Source organism: Dipodomys merriami, unplaced genomic scaffold (assembly GCF_024711535.1).
Source record: "Dipodomys merriami isolate MVZ:Mamm:240054 unplaced genomic scaffold, mDipMer1.0.p SCAF_4, whole genome shotgun sequence".
Classification (NCBI taxonomy): Eukaryota; Metazoa; Chordata; class Mammalia; order Rodentia; family Heteromyidae; genus Dipodomys; species Dipodomys merriami.
This window is the reverse complement of record NW_027205603.1, coordinates 91,820,046-91,831,668: the sequence shown is the minus strand read 5'-3', so window position 1 is coordinate 91,831,668 and position 11,623 is coordinate 91,820,046. Positions and strand designations below refer to the sequence as shown.

Sequence of the window (11,623 nt, the reverse complement as noted above, 5' to 3'; positions counted from 1 at the left end):
AGGCTGACAGAAGCAAATATACATTTACCTGTGTCTCTCTGCCATTGTTTCACCAACAATGTCTTATTTTGAGCCCTATTCTGCTCTTCACCTTTTCACTTTGAACATCTGCAGCTCTTTTCTCCAGATGCTTGGAATGCCTTTTTCAAAACAAGCAAGCAACTCCTGGCTTGTCGCCTCTGCTGAGCAGTAGTAGATGTGAAGGACAATATTGGGACAAAGTTACCTAAAAATTAAGTCTGCATAAAAATAAACAACAGAGATAATGGCATATGATTTTGTACATATTTGGGGGCAAAATATTGTAAAAAAAAAAGGCACACCTTTCTCCAAGGAGAAGTCAGCATCTATTACATTTTTTCCATTTGCTGGAAGTTTACTGGGGATACGGTGCTGCAGGGAGGACCAGCAGAGCAGAAAGATCACCTGTCCTGGCCCTTGTGGCAGTGGCTGGCATGGAATGTTCCTATTTAGCCTTAATACCACCCTGCCCACGTCCACGCATTCCAGGCCACTGCTTTTCCTCTGCTGGAATTCCTCAGTGGCTCCTGCTGTGTCCAGGGTCAAGTCGAATCTTTCTCTTGGATCTTACAACCCTTGGCCTGCATGCCAGCCTGTGCCTCACCTCTCCCAGCTCACTCCGTTCTTAGCTACACTGGGTCATGTGGATAAAAAACCAGTCCTGCCGGTCTAGCCTTCAGGCCTTTGCTTACTGGGTCCTCTACCATGGCCACCCTGGTTTAGGAGCTGCTCACCCTGCTCATAACTCTCAATTAAAAGCAAGAGTTTCTCATGCTGGGCATTGGTGGCTCAGACCTGTCATCCTAGCTGCTCAGGAGGCGGAGATCTGAGGATCATAGCTCAAAGCAACCTAGGCAGGAGGGTCCTTGAGATTCATATTTCCAATTAAGCACTACCCCAAACCCAGAAGTGGAGCTGTGGCTCAAGTGGTAGAGCAACACAGCCTTGAGCAAAAGAAGCTCAGGGACAGCACCCAGACCCTGAGTTTGAGCCCCAGGACTATCACAAACATAAAACAAAACAAAAGCAAAACATACAAACAAAATACCAGGCATCTCTATTGCGTGTGTGTTAGTATACCCTAATCTAATGGACTGAGCACTGGGCTGCCAAGTCCCAACCTTAGCTCCATTTTTAAGGCTGTTTACCTCCCCCCACCCCTAGCCATCATAGGGATGCCAGGAGCACTTCTTAACACTGGAATAGTGGGCATTAGAGGTCCCAAGTAAAAAAAGTAAAATGCTCACTGAAGCATGCTCAGTAGACAGGAGCCAGCTCAGTTCTCCTTCTCTTCCTCCTCCTGGTCCTCCCTCCTCCAAAGACAGCATTTAAGACATGTCCTGCATGAACCTTAGCAATGAACCTTAGCATGAACCTGGGCGAACTGGTTGGTATACAGCCACTGCTGACTTAGTCTTGGAGGCAATGGCTTAGTCTTGGAGGCAATGGTTTAGTACTGGAGGCAAGGGCTTAGTCTTGGAGGCAGTTGTTTAGTATAGGAGGTAATGACTTAGCATGGGAGGTATGGCTTGTGTGGTGCTTTAAACCTTCCCAGAGCGTGCATCTCCTTGCTGCCCCCTTGACTCCTCTTGCAAGGTTAACACCCCTCTCCTGGTGGGTGGTGGATCTGCCGGTGAGTTCAGCTCCACGGTGCAGTCCTGACCCGGAGAGACTGAGCATGCTCGCGGCCAGCCCGGAGCTGGCAGGGGGCTGGACTTCTGGCTCGGCGGCAGCGTGCGCCCTCCGCAGGCCGGGCGGGCCCGAGTGGGGCCGGCGGGCGGGAGGGCTGGCGGGCGGGCGGGGTTTTGAGCCCTGCCAAGGAGCTGGGGCCGAGTCTCCAGTGGCTGGCGGCCGCCTCCGGGGTGCGCAGGCGAGCCGGAGCCGAGCGGCAGGCGGGCTCTCCAGGCCGCGGCCGGGGCGCGCTGCGCTGGGTTCCAGCATCCCGGGGAAGGCGAGGAGCCAGAGCGGGGGGTGGAGGGCGGGGGGTGAGCCGAGGCTGGAGGCTGGAGGCTGGAGGCTGGGCGCTGGCTGCGCCCGGTTGGTCCTCCTTTTTGAGCAGTGGTTGGATTTCCTCTCCGCCCCCATCACCCCAATCCCAGCCTGGCCCGGCCGGGGAAGGGACGCCTGGGGCCGGCGCTGGGCTGCGCTGGGCCGGCAGCTGTTGCGCGGGGAAGAGGCAGCGGCGGAGTTCCATCACCATAGCAACCGCATCAGCACCACGGCGGCGGCGGCGGCGGCGGCAGGGCGGGCGGCATCCTCTCGCTCCTCCTCCAGGCAGCCTCGTGGTGGGGACCTGAGACCCAGCTCGCAGGTACCACGGGACTCTCCTCTGTCCGCCCGCCTGCCCGCCGCCACTGCCAGGGGTTGCGGGCTGGGAGAAGGTTGGGGGGTGGGGGTGGGGGGAGGGAGAAGCAGCGGCGAGAAGGTGTGCATCTGGGCACTCGGAGGCGGGAGAGCGAGCTGCGGCGCGGGCAGGTAGGTGAGGGCGCTGGGGTCGGCAGCTGCAACACTCTCTCCCCGTGGTGGTGGTGCTGCTGCTGACGTGGGTGCGAGCGCGGTTGCTAGTTGGATGGTTTTTCTGCGACTGAACAGGGATTTCTGCCGCGAAATTGGTTTATCTCTCTGGCTCCCTCCCCCCCCCCCCCCGCATCTGTCTGTCCTCCTGCCTTGGGTGCCTCTGGGCAGGTCCCGAGAGAGTAGAGAGGGTCATCCAGACCATCAGTCTGCGGAGATGCCGCCACCGGACACAGCACTCCCTGGCCCGTTCACGTCCTCTGAGCCCAGGACAGAATTTGTGTGTGTGTGTGTGTGTGTGTGTGTGTGTGTGTGTGTGTGTGTGTGTGTGTGTGTGTGTGTGTGTGTGTGTTAAAACCTTGTTAGGGCAGAGGGGTCAGTGGTAGTGGTCCAAGCTGGCCCGGTGAGCCATCCTTCCTGTAGCTGAGGTCAAAGGTTGGGAAAGGCACCACAGCTCGGCTATTAGATGGAAACAGAACCAGAACACTGCTAGATCTTGATCGGTTAAACCAGCCTCAAACCCGGCCACGGCAGGGGAAATTTAGACCAGGAAAGTAATAACTCTTATCTACTGTTTGGGGACCCAAGGCTGGGGCCGGGAGGGAGGGGGTGATCCCTGAAGTTTATCCTGCGATGGTTTGGTTGGTAGGGATGTGATGAACAAAATCAAAATGTAAGCCAGAAGTCAAGGCTAACACCCCCCCCCCCCCGCCTCCTGACTTCATTTCTAGCCCTCTCTCTTCTGCCTGAAAATTAAGAGACATGTGGAATCCCCTTTGCCTGTTTGGCCAGGGAGGAAGTACCTTGCTTTCAGACACCTAGAAAATCCTGCTTCAGGTTCTGATGCTGCTGATGTGGTAATTTGGAGCCTCAAGGCACCTGGCCTGTCCAGACTGCGAGGTGAACTGTTAACCACAACTGCAGACCAGAGAGAGGACCAGGGGTTTGGGCATGCTTCTAACCCCCTGCTGCTAAGATCAAGTCTCCAGGAGACCCTATGGGAAGGGAAGATGGCTAAGTGGATAATTTGGGTCTAAAAGCTGTTGTATATAGGTAAGTAGGTCTTTGAATGGTTTCCAGGATGGTCAGCCACGGACTTAGAAAGGGTTCTCACTTTATATCCTGGCCTCAGGGGACTGTGGCAAGTCCCAGTTAAATGGCTATGTTCTCTAATTGGGCCTTTAATTTATGATACAGTTATGTTGCCTGAGGGGCTGTGATTTGGCCAGACTTTCATCTGGGGACTTAAATATCATAATGAGAATTATATTGTATTCTAGGCTGTCGAGGAAGGAGGACAAGAGCTGAGAGCTAGGAAATGTGGACTTGAACCCTAATTTTATCACGTACTTCCTGTGTGACCTTGAGTTGTTCTGTCTGGTTGGGGTTTTGGTCTCTCATCTGTAAAATGGGATGCTATCCGTTCTTGCAGTTTACTGGGCTCTTAAAACATTAGGCTTTTGCCAGCCTAATGCCTCATGCAATAAAAGCACTTGTTATCATTTTCTAAAGAATCGCACCTCCCTTCCTCAGATCAGTAAATGATTACACAGCCATCAGCTATCAAAAGTGTAGATAACTATAGTTCGTCCAGGATCCATGCAGGACAATATAAAGAGGGCTTTGTGGGAGGGTGCTGATGCATGCCATCCTCCTTGATCACAAGTGCTGAAGGTCAAGAGCCTTGTCATCAAGTACAGTGCTCATGTGGGATGGAGCGATCTGCCCGCCACAGAGTGGAACTAAGCCTTCAGTGGTATGAGCAGATTTTCATACAGTGAGAGCTCACTTAAATATCAGTTAGGTGGTTGCATTGGATACATTGTAGGCTCCTTTTAAAGTTACCTTTACCCAACTCTGCTCTGCCATGTCAGATTTACTAAATGTTTGCACAATTTGATGAAGCTGATTACATGCTTACAGCTTGATTTCATTGCTGAGGGGGTTCAATTATTGGAAGGAGCTGCCGTGTGTTATACAATTCTCTGGTCTTATATACTTTGTTCCCCGCCCTCAGGATTGTGTCTCTGCAAAAACTGATGATTTCTCCCTTCCTTATTTCCTTTATGACCCAAGTGTTCCTTCCTATGGGAAGCCATCCTAGATTCCCTCTCATGGGCTTTCTCCCTTGCACCCCATGGAAAGCTGTTTCTGACAGGCTGTGCTGTGTCATTGCTTGCCCACGAACTTGTTCTCTCTCTGGAGTCAATGCTCCCTGACCCTCCCTCCCCCATCCTGATTCAAATGTGACCCCAGAACCTCGTGGAGTGGCAGCCAAGGTGAATGTCATCAAGAATGGGCCGTGCGTGCAACCTAGCCACCTGTACAGGGCCAAGTTGAGCAAAGGTTGGCCCCATGGCCTTCCTCTGCCTTAGTATGTACAGGAAGTTTGAGATATTCTCACTGGGCTGTTTTACATTATTTGGGGTTACATCAAAGCTAAGGAAAGAGAATAGAAACACATACTTGACCTCAAGATGCTCATTTCCCCCCCCCAAGTGGGCACTTTAGAATAGCTGTAATCTGGCATTGAGTGGCCTTCCTATAACATTTACTGGAAACCTTTGATGGAATATTTTAGACTTAAAAATGTTTCTCCTGTTTCAATCTCCTTCCTTGATATCAGCTCCCATCAAATGGAAAAAACATATGAATCACATTTAAGGCCCAGGTTTGAATCAAGATTCTAATGGGATCTGGAGACTCGGAATTTATGCCTAAGTTTCCTTGTTTGTAAAATGCCAATGTGGTTGTTAATACCAGTCTCATGTGATGCAAACGCTTGGGGTAAATGAATCACCATGTGGAAGAGTTTGTCACAAACTGTAAAACACTCTACCCATGTCAATTCTTTCTTTTATTTAGTTATTGTTCTGGAAAATGAACAAAATCCTTAAGCTTAATTACCCAGTTTTAGAGAACATGGGCTTCACAATACTGTCTTCTCCCCTTATTAGCTGGAGTGACCTTTACTGGATCATCTGTCCCCATTGACCATTTGCCTTTTCTCCATGAAATTATAATGGCAGCTACCTTTCCAGATAGGTGGGGAAGATGTATAATAACAAAAGTTGCACCTAGCTTTCAAATAATAGACATAGTTGCCAGTAGTAGGTTCTAGAATGCTTTGAGACATTCAGCATGCATTTCCTCCTTCTATTTCACCTACCATCACCGAAATCCCTCTTTTGGCTGGGCATGTGAAATTTCACAGGACATACCATAAGATGTGGTTTAGACTCAGTAAGTGAGTCCCCCTCTGACACCAACTGCTACTAGAAGTTTGGGCCTGGCCTTTCTACCTTTCTTTTTTCTTTTCTTTTCTTTTTCTTTCCTTTTTCTTTTCTTCCTTGTTTTGAGGCTTGAACTCTGGGTCTGGGCAATGCCCCTGAGCTCCTGTTGCTCAAGGGTAGTACTCTGTCACTTGGGCCACAGCACCCCCTTCAAGCTTTTTCTGTGGTTAGTTGGAGCTAAGAGTCTTATCGACTGTCCTGTCTGGGCTAGCTTTGAATCACGATCCTCAGATCTCAGCCTCCTGAGTAGCTAGGATTACAGGTGTGAGCCACCAGCACTCAGCCCCTTCCTAACTTTCTGAATCTTGGTTTCTTCATCGGTCTATGGCCTGCCTTACGGGGTTTCAATCTTCATGTGTGTTCAGCTATGTTCTACATAGTGAGGTTATGTCTGTAGCTGTCCATCCATCCTTTATTTCCAGTCTCATAGCTTATCCAATTCTATGCCTTAATGCACAATATATCTAACCCCCTACCACCACATTTTTCTTCTTTGGGGAGTGCGCTCTGTCTTGGAGATTAGCGTGTCCAAAATGATTCTGGGCCACAGGGAATTATTGAATACCTCATTCCATCTTTTCTTTTGTCCAGTCAAGAATTTCTGCTGCCCTGTATAGCCTGAAAGGTCTCCTTTTTTCCACCATAGAAGCAGTTGTAAGTCTGAAGCCTGATCTTACCTGAGAGAGCTGGTGAGAATTCACGATATTGCTAATATCTGCCAAGCTTCCCAGATACCCAGTGTTCAGCAGTGTCAAATGTTTCTGTTCCAACATGAATCATTTCTAGGTGGCTGCACACCAATCTCAGGAGTGATTATGGGGGGAGATTTCAGCATCACAAAGGAAATTGGCAGGATGAACCAGGGCTCCTAGCTCTCACCTCTGGTATAAATGGGACAGGACTCTGATGTGCCTGGGATGGAAGATTAGCATCCACACTCTGCCACACACAGACCCTGAGTTCCAGCCATGAACAAGGCCAGGTCCTGCCAAGGGCTTTGTATGATATTGGAGGATCAGACATTCTCATCGGCAATGCAGGGTCTGTGGCAGCCAAGAGCTTCTGATCCATTTCCTGGGAAGGGCTGTCAAGGATGGCTTTATGGAAGAGGTGGAGTCTCAGCTGAAGTCTAAAGGAATGTCTACATGGAGAACAGAGGAAAGGGCGGTGGGAAGGAAGTGGGAAAAACGCAGAATGCTGAAGGCAAAGGTGCGAGGAAATGAGTGTAAGGGTAAGGCCGAGTGACAGAGGGAAAAGGTGGCATGCTGTTCACGGAGCCCGGGGATGGGTGTGGGTGCTCCCTTGCCGAGAGTTCTGTGGCTAGTATGTGCAGTTTATCTCTCACTGGAAGGCTTGTAGTGAGGCATAACTTTCATTTACCTGCACTGTAGAAGTAGCCTGGGAAACTGGAGCAGATGCAAACCAGTGTGGCCAGTTAGCGGGCATTGCTGACAAGAAGTAGCTGGGTTCTGGCAATGAGTTTGATACACATGGAGGGAATGGATATGAAACAGCGAGAGAATAAATATGAAGGAAGGAGAGAGGAGGGCATCAGGGAAGTGGACGATGCACTGTGTTTTAGAGAAATGTTCCTGGACTCTCTGGGGACTTGGGACCGTTGAATCAAGAGGGAGGGGGCACGGGTGACCCTCAGGGTGTCTTTCCATCCTCACCACTACCTTTCTGGCTCTTGTTACTTCACCTCTCACCTGGACTGACAGTATGGGCTGTGCATGGACTTCCTGGCTCCCCCACGATTCCTATACACATGGGAAGATGCCAGGATGTGGATGAGACTCAAAATCAAATTTCTTAAATTTCTTAGTCCTTCCCCAAATCAAGGTCAAAGGTAAGTCCCATTTGGACCAGCTCTACGTGGCCTTTCCTCCATTCCAGCACTAAGCACCTACCCGACAGAGCCTCTGTTGTTTCAGGGAAACAACAATGACAGGTTGCAGAGGTGGATTTTAAAAGTAAATAGTTATTTTCTACATCCCTCTAATGTTCCTGCATGACAGGGACAGAGGGGTGTCAAGATAACCAAGGCCACAAACGTGTCTGGGAGCACCTGAAGACCGTAGTGGCATTGTCTGGAGCGTCCTTGGCAGGCTCGGGGGTGTCTGGGTGGCTGGAGGGCCACTTTGCTGGCATATGCTTACCCCCCATTCTCTGGTGGCTGGCCTTATATTGGAATGAGAGGTGGTACATATTTTTTGTTTTTAGCTTGGCTTTGTGAGATAGGAAACATTTCCTTCCCCTTGTGGGTTTTGTTTCTAATTTTGTTTTACTTAGGCAGACGTGGAAGTGACGTCACAGTTTCTAAGCTGTGTCTTCAGCAATAGAGGATGAGCACAGGGGAGTGAGGAGCCAGGGTGAGTGTGTTGGTTGTCAAAGGCACGGATGCAGGTGGATAAAAGACTCCCCGGGTGATGGTTCAGAGGTGGAGCACCACACCGCTCTCTCTGCAGGAGCATCTTCTTAGAATAGAGCTTTGGACAGGTAGTTCCCGTGTGTGAATGCACAGCAAAGGGAAGTTCCTTACCTGCCATCATGCTCAGATGGTCTGCTTCTCCCAGCCAGGCCAGACTGCCTCCCAAGGACACACCAGCCCTCAGCTCTCCTTTGCTTCCCTCGTTCAGTGAAACCTCCTTCCTCAGCCTTGGATTCGTTTATTAAAAATATTTTAATACCTTTAAGTAGTTGTGCAGAGGAGTTGCCATCTAACAAAGCGGCATTCCTCCATGCCACCCTTCTCAGTATTCCCAACTCTCCCTCCTGCCCCGCCCCTTCCCTCGCTCTTCTTAATTTTGTAGGGTGTGCACTGAATTTCTGTCCGTATTCTCCCTGTTTTCTCTTCTTCATTCTATTACCCACCCCCTTCCTTTGGCCCACCTCACTCTTCTCAAGTACCCGGTTAGTTTTGTATTCTTGAACTTTTCTGTCTCGATCCTGACTGCCGGCTAGACTGTTTTTTTTTTTTTTTAAATAAACTCACTTCCCATGAAGTCAGGTTTCCAAGAGAAAAGTCATATTAAAACCTGACCATCTAAGCCAGATGTTCTGTGGTTAGTGCTACCAAAAATTAGCTATGTTCTTCACACTGGAACCTAACCTCCCCAGACTTCTTATAAATCTTGATTGTATCTGAGAGAGCTGATGGGAATTGTTGGCATTGCTAATATCTGCTGAGCTTCCCAGATACCCCATTTTGTTCAACCTGTTAGTACACATCTCCTAAATACCCATCATGCTCCAGGCTCAGTTATAGAAGCTTGGCAAGGTGGAAAAGACCATTGTTCGTTTACATCCTCAAAAAGTGTGTATCATATGAAGAATACAAGTGAGTAGACAAGTAATTATAATACAAATAACATCGATGATCAATGACTCTCCTGATCTGTGAGAGCTGTTGCGGGGAGTCTGGGAAGAAGAGCACTAGGATAAGACAAGCAGGAGCTAGATAGATAGCTACATAAGGAGTGTGGAGCTAGGGAAGATCTATCAGGTAAAAGGCAAAGGCAGTGTAAAGACTAAGGAATGAAGTAGAACACTGCCCACAGAAGGATATGCAGAGAGAGTAGCTGGAGATGGAGCTTGAACAAAGGTAGACTGAAAAGCAGATACTGGGCTATACAGGGCTTTGGGTAGATCATGGAGGAATTTTATTTTGATCTGATCCTCATGGATGTGTGTGCTGGACACATTTTAAACTAGAAAGTGACAGATTGCCACATGCATTTTTGAATTTCAACTTACATCGTAAAGAAGAGACAGTGGGGGGCCTAGAGGTCTGGAAGGAGGATTGCTGGTTGGGAGCTGCAGGTAAAGATGCCCCAAATCTAGTAGAGATGGAGTGGCAGAACAAACATAAGACAGAGTCATACGTGAGAATCCTGGGACATGCTAGATGACTCCACACAGAAGTGGAAGGATGCAGAGGGAAAGAAAGGTGACTGCTGGTTTTCTGACTTGGTCTGACAGAGCGGCCTTGTTGTTGTTTGTTGGCTGGATGGGCTAAAGGCACAAGAACAGATTTTAAGGAGAAGATAATGAATTTTGTTTAGGATAAATAGTTTAGGTCTCCAAGGACATCAATGTACATTTTAGGCAATTAGAGATACCAATCAAGCTCAGCAAAGACTTCGTGGATGAACATACAGACATAGAAAATCATCAGCCCACGCTAACTGAGCACATGCGAGAAGCGATTGCCCAAGGGAAGAATATAGAATGGAGAAACAAAAATGTCCTACTAGCCCACAAGGTCTGTACCTTTGTCCCTCTGAAACTAAAACCCAAGCCCAAATGGAGCTCACATACCAAACAGCTTCCTTTTGCCTTGGAGTCTTTTCCCATAAGTCCTCTTGTTGTCTAAGACAGATCACCTTTAATGTTCCTCTAGTTGGCTTTAGCCCACGTCCATGCCCGTTCGTTTTAGCGGTCTCTCAGGATCACCCTAATCTTCCTTCCCCCTCCCTCCCTCCTCTCTCCCTCTCTCCCTCCCTCCCTCTTCTTCTCCCTCTTCTCTCCTCCCTCCCTTCTCTCCTCCCTCCCTCCCTCCCTCCCCTCCTCCCTCCCTCCCTCCCTCCCTCTTCTTCTCCCTTTTCTCTCCTCCCTCCCTTCTCTTCTCCCTCCCTCCCTCCCTCATCTTCTCCCTCTTCTCTCTTCCCTCCCTTCTCTCCTCCCTCCCTCCCTCCCTCCCTTCTCTCCTCCCTCCCTCCCTCCTTCCTCCCTCCTTCCCTCCCTCCCTCCCTCCCTCCTTCCCTCCCTCCCTTCCTTCCTTCCTTCCTCCCTCCCTTCCTTCCTTCCTTCCTTCCTTCCTTCCTTCCTTCCTTCCTTCCTTCCTTCCTTCCTTCCTTCCTTCCTTCCTCTTATTTTTTTGGTCAGTCATAGGGCTTGAATTCAGGGCCTGAGCTTTTCCCCTCAAGGCTAGCCTTCTACCACTTTGAGTCATAGATCCCCTTCCAGTTTTCCTTTCCAGTTAATTGGAGATAAAAGTCTTATAGACTTTCCTTCCCCAGGCTGGCTTCAAACTGCAGTCCTCAGATCTCAGCCTCCAGAGTAGCTAGGGTTACAGGTGTGAGCCACTGGTACCCGTCTAGTGGTCTTCGTTTCTAGACACAGGGCTTGGGTTATTTTTCTCCTTTGTATTCATCGTTATAATATTCTCTGCAATATTATCACAGTCTTCTTACAATTATTCTATATCCTGTTCTCATTGGCGGCCTCCTCTGCATGATGCTAAGTACTGCGGTGCCTGGAGTTTGCCTTGTTTACAACCACACCAACCTCTCAGAACAGCTGCTAGAATTCAGAGAACACACAATCTATCTATACCAAAAGAACTATACAATAGTGAACACCAGTAATCTTCCATAATGAAATGATACTTTTTATTTTCACTTAAAAAAAAAAACAGTACAAAACCATTAGTCATGGTCCTGTTTACGTGGGGTTTGGTATGCGGAGTCAGTCCTGTGTGAGTGGGGTTTGGTATGCTGAGCCAGAAGTTGTACTTGCTGTTCAACACTGTTTTCTACCTCATGGTAGTGGTCTTGGATTTGGCCATTACCATTCTGGCTTTGGTAGCATGTCTTTCCAGATATTTCTTGGAGAACACCTCCTTCCAGCCAGGGACAATTCTCAAAAGAACAGGGTGACCCTGGACCGTTGTCAACAAATGAAAGAGGTTTTGGATGGGTACTCTAGTGCGCTATAGAGAACCAATGATGTCATGACCCCCGACCTCCACTGCTATTTCCATTGAGCCCCTGCCCCCAACCTTCCTTTCAGAC

The 11,623-nt window shown here is 49.0% G+C and overlaps 1 protein-coding gene across 2 annotated transcripts in view; it reads left to right on the top strand.

Moving 5' to 3' along the window:
- The first annotated feature begins 2,261 nt into the window (after positions 1-2,261).
- Positions 2,262-11,623, top strand: part of Fam135b (family with sequence similarity 135 member B) — a 247,518-nt gene continuing 238,156 nt past the window's right edge. The window contains exon 1 of one of the 2 annotated variants that reach the window (XM_069991457.1): positions 2,262-2,332. The gene's annotated coding sequence lies outside the window, so the exon portion shown is untranslated. Of the gene's footprint in view, positions 2,333-2,424; positions 2,497-11,623 lie in introns of those variants that run through there. The other variant, XM_069991456.1, reaches the window with a different exon arrangement.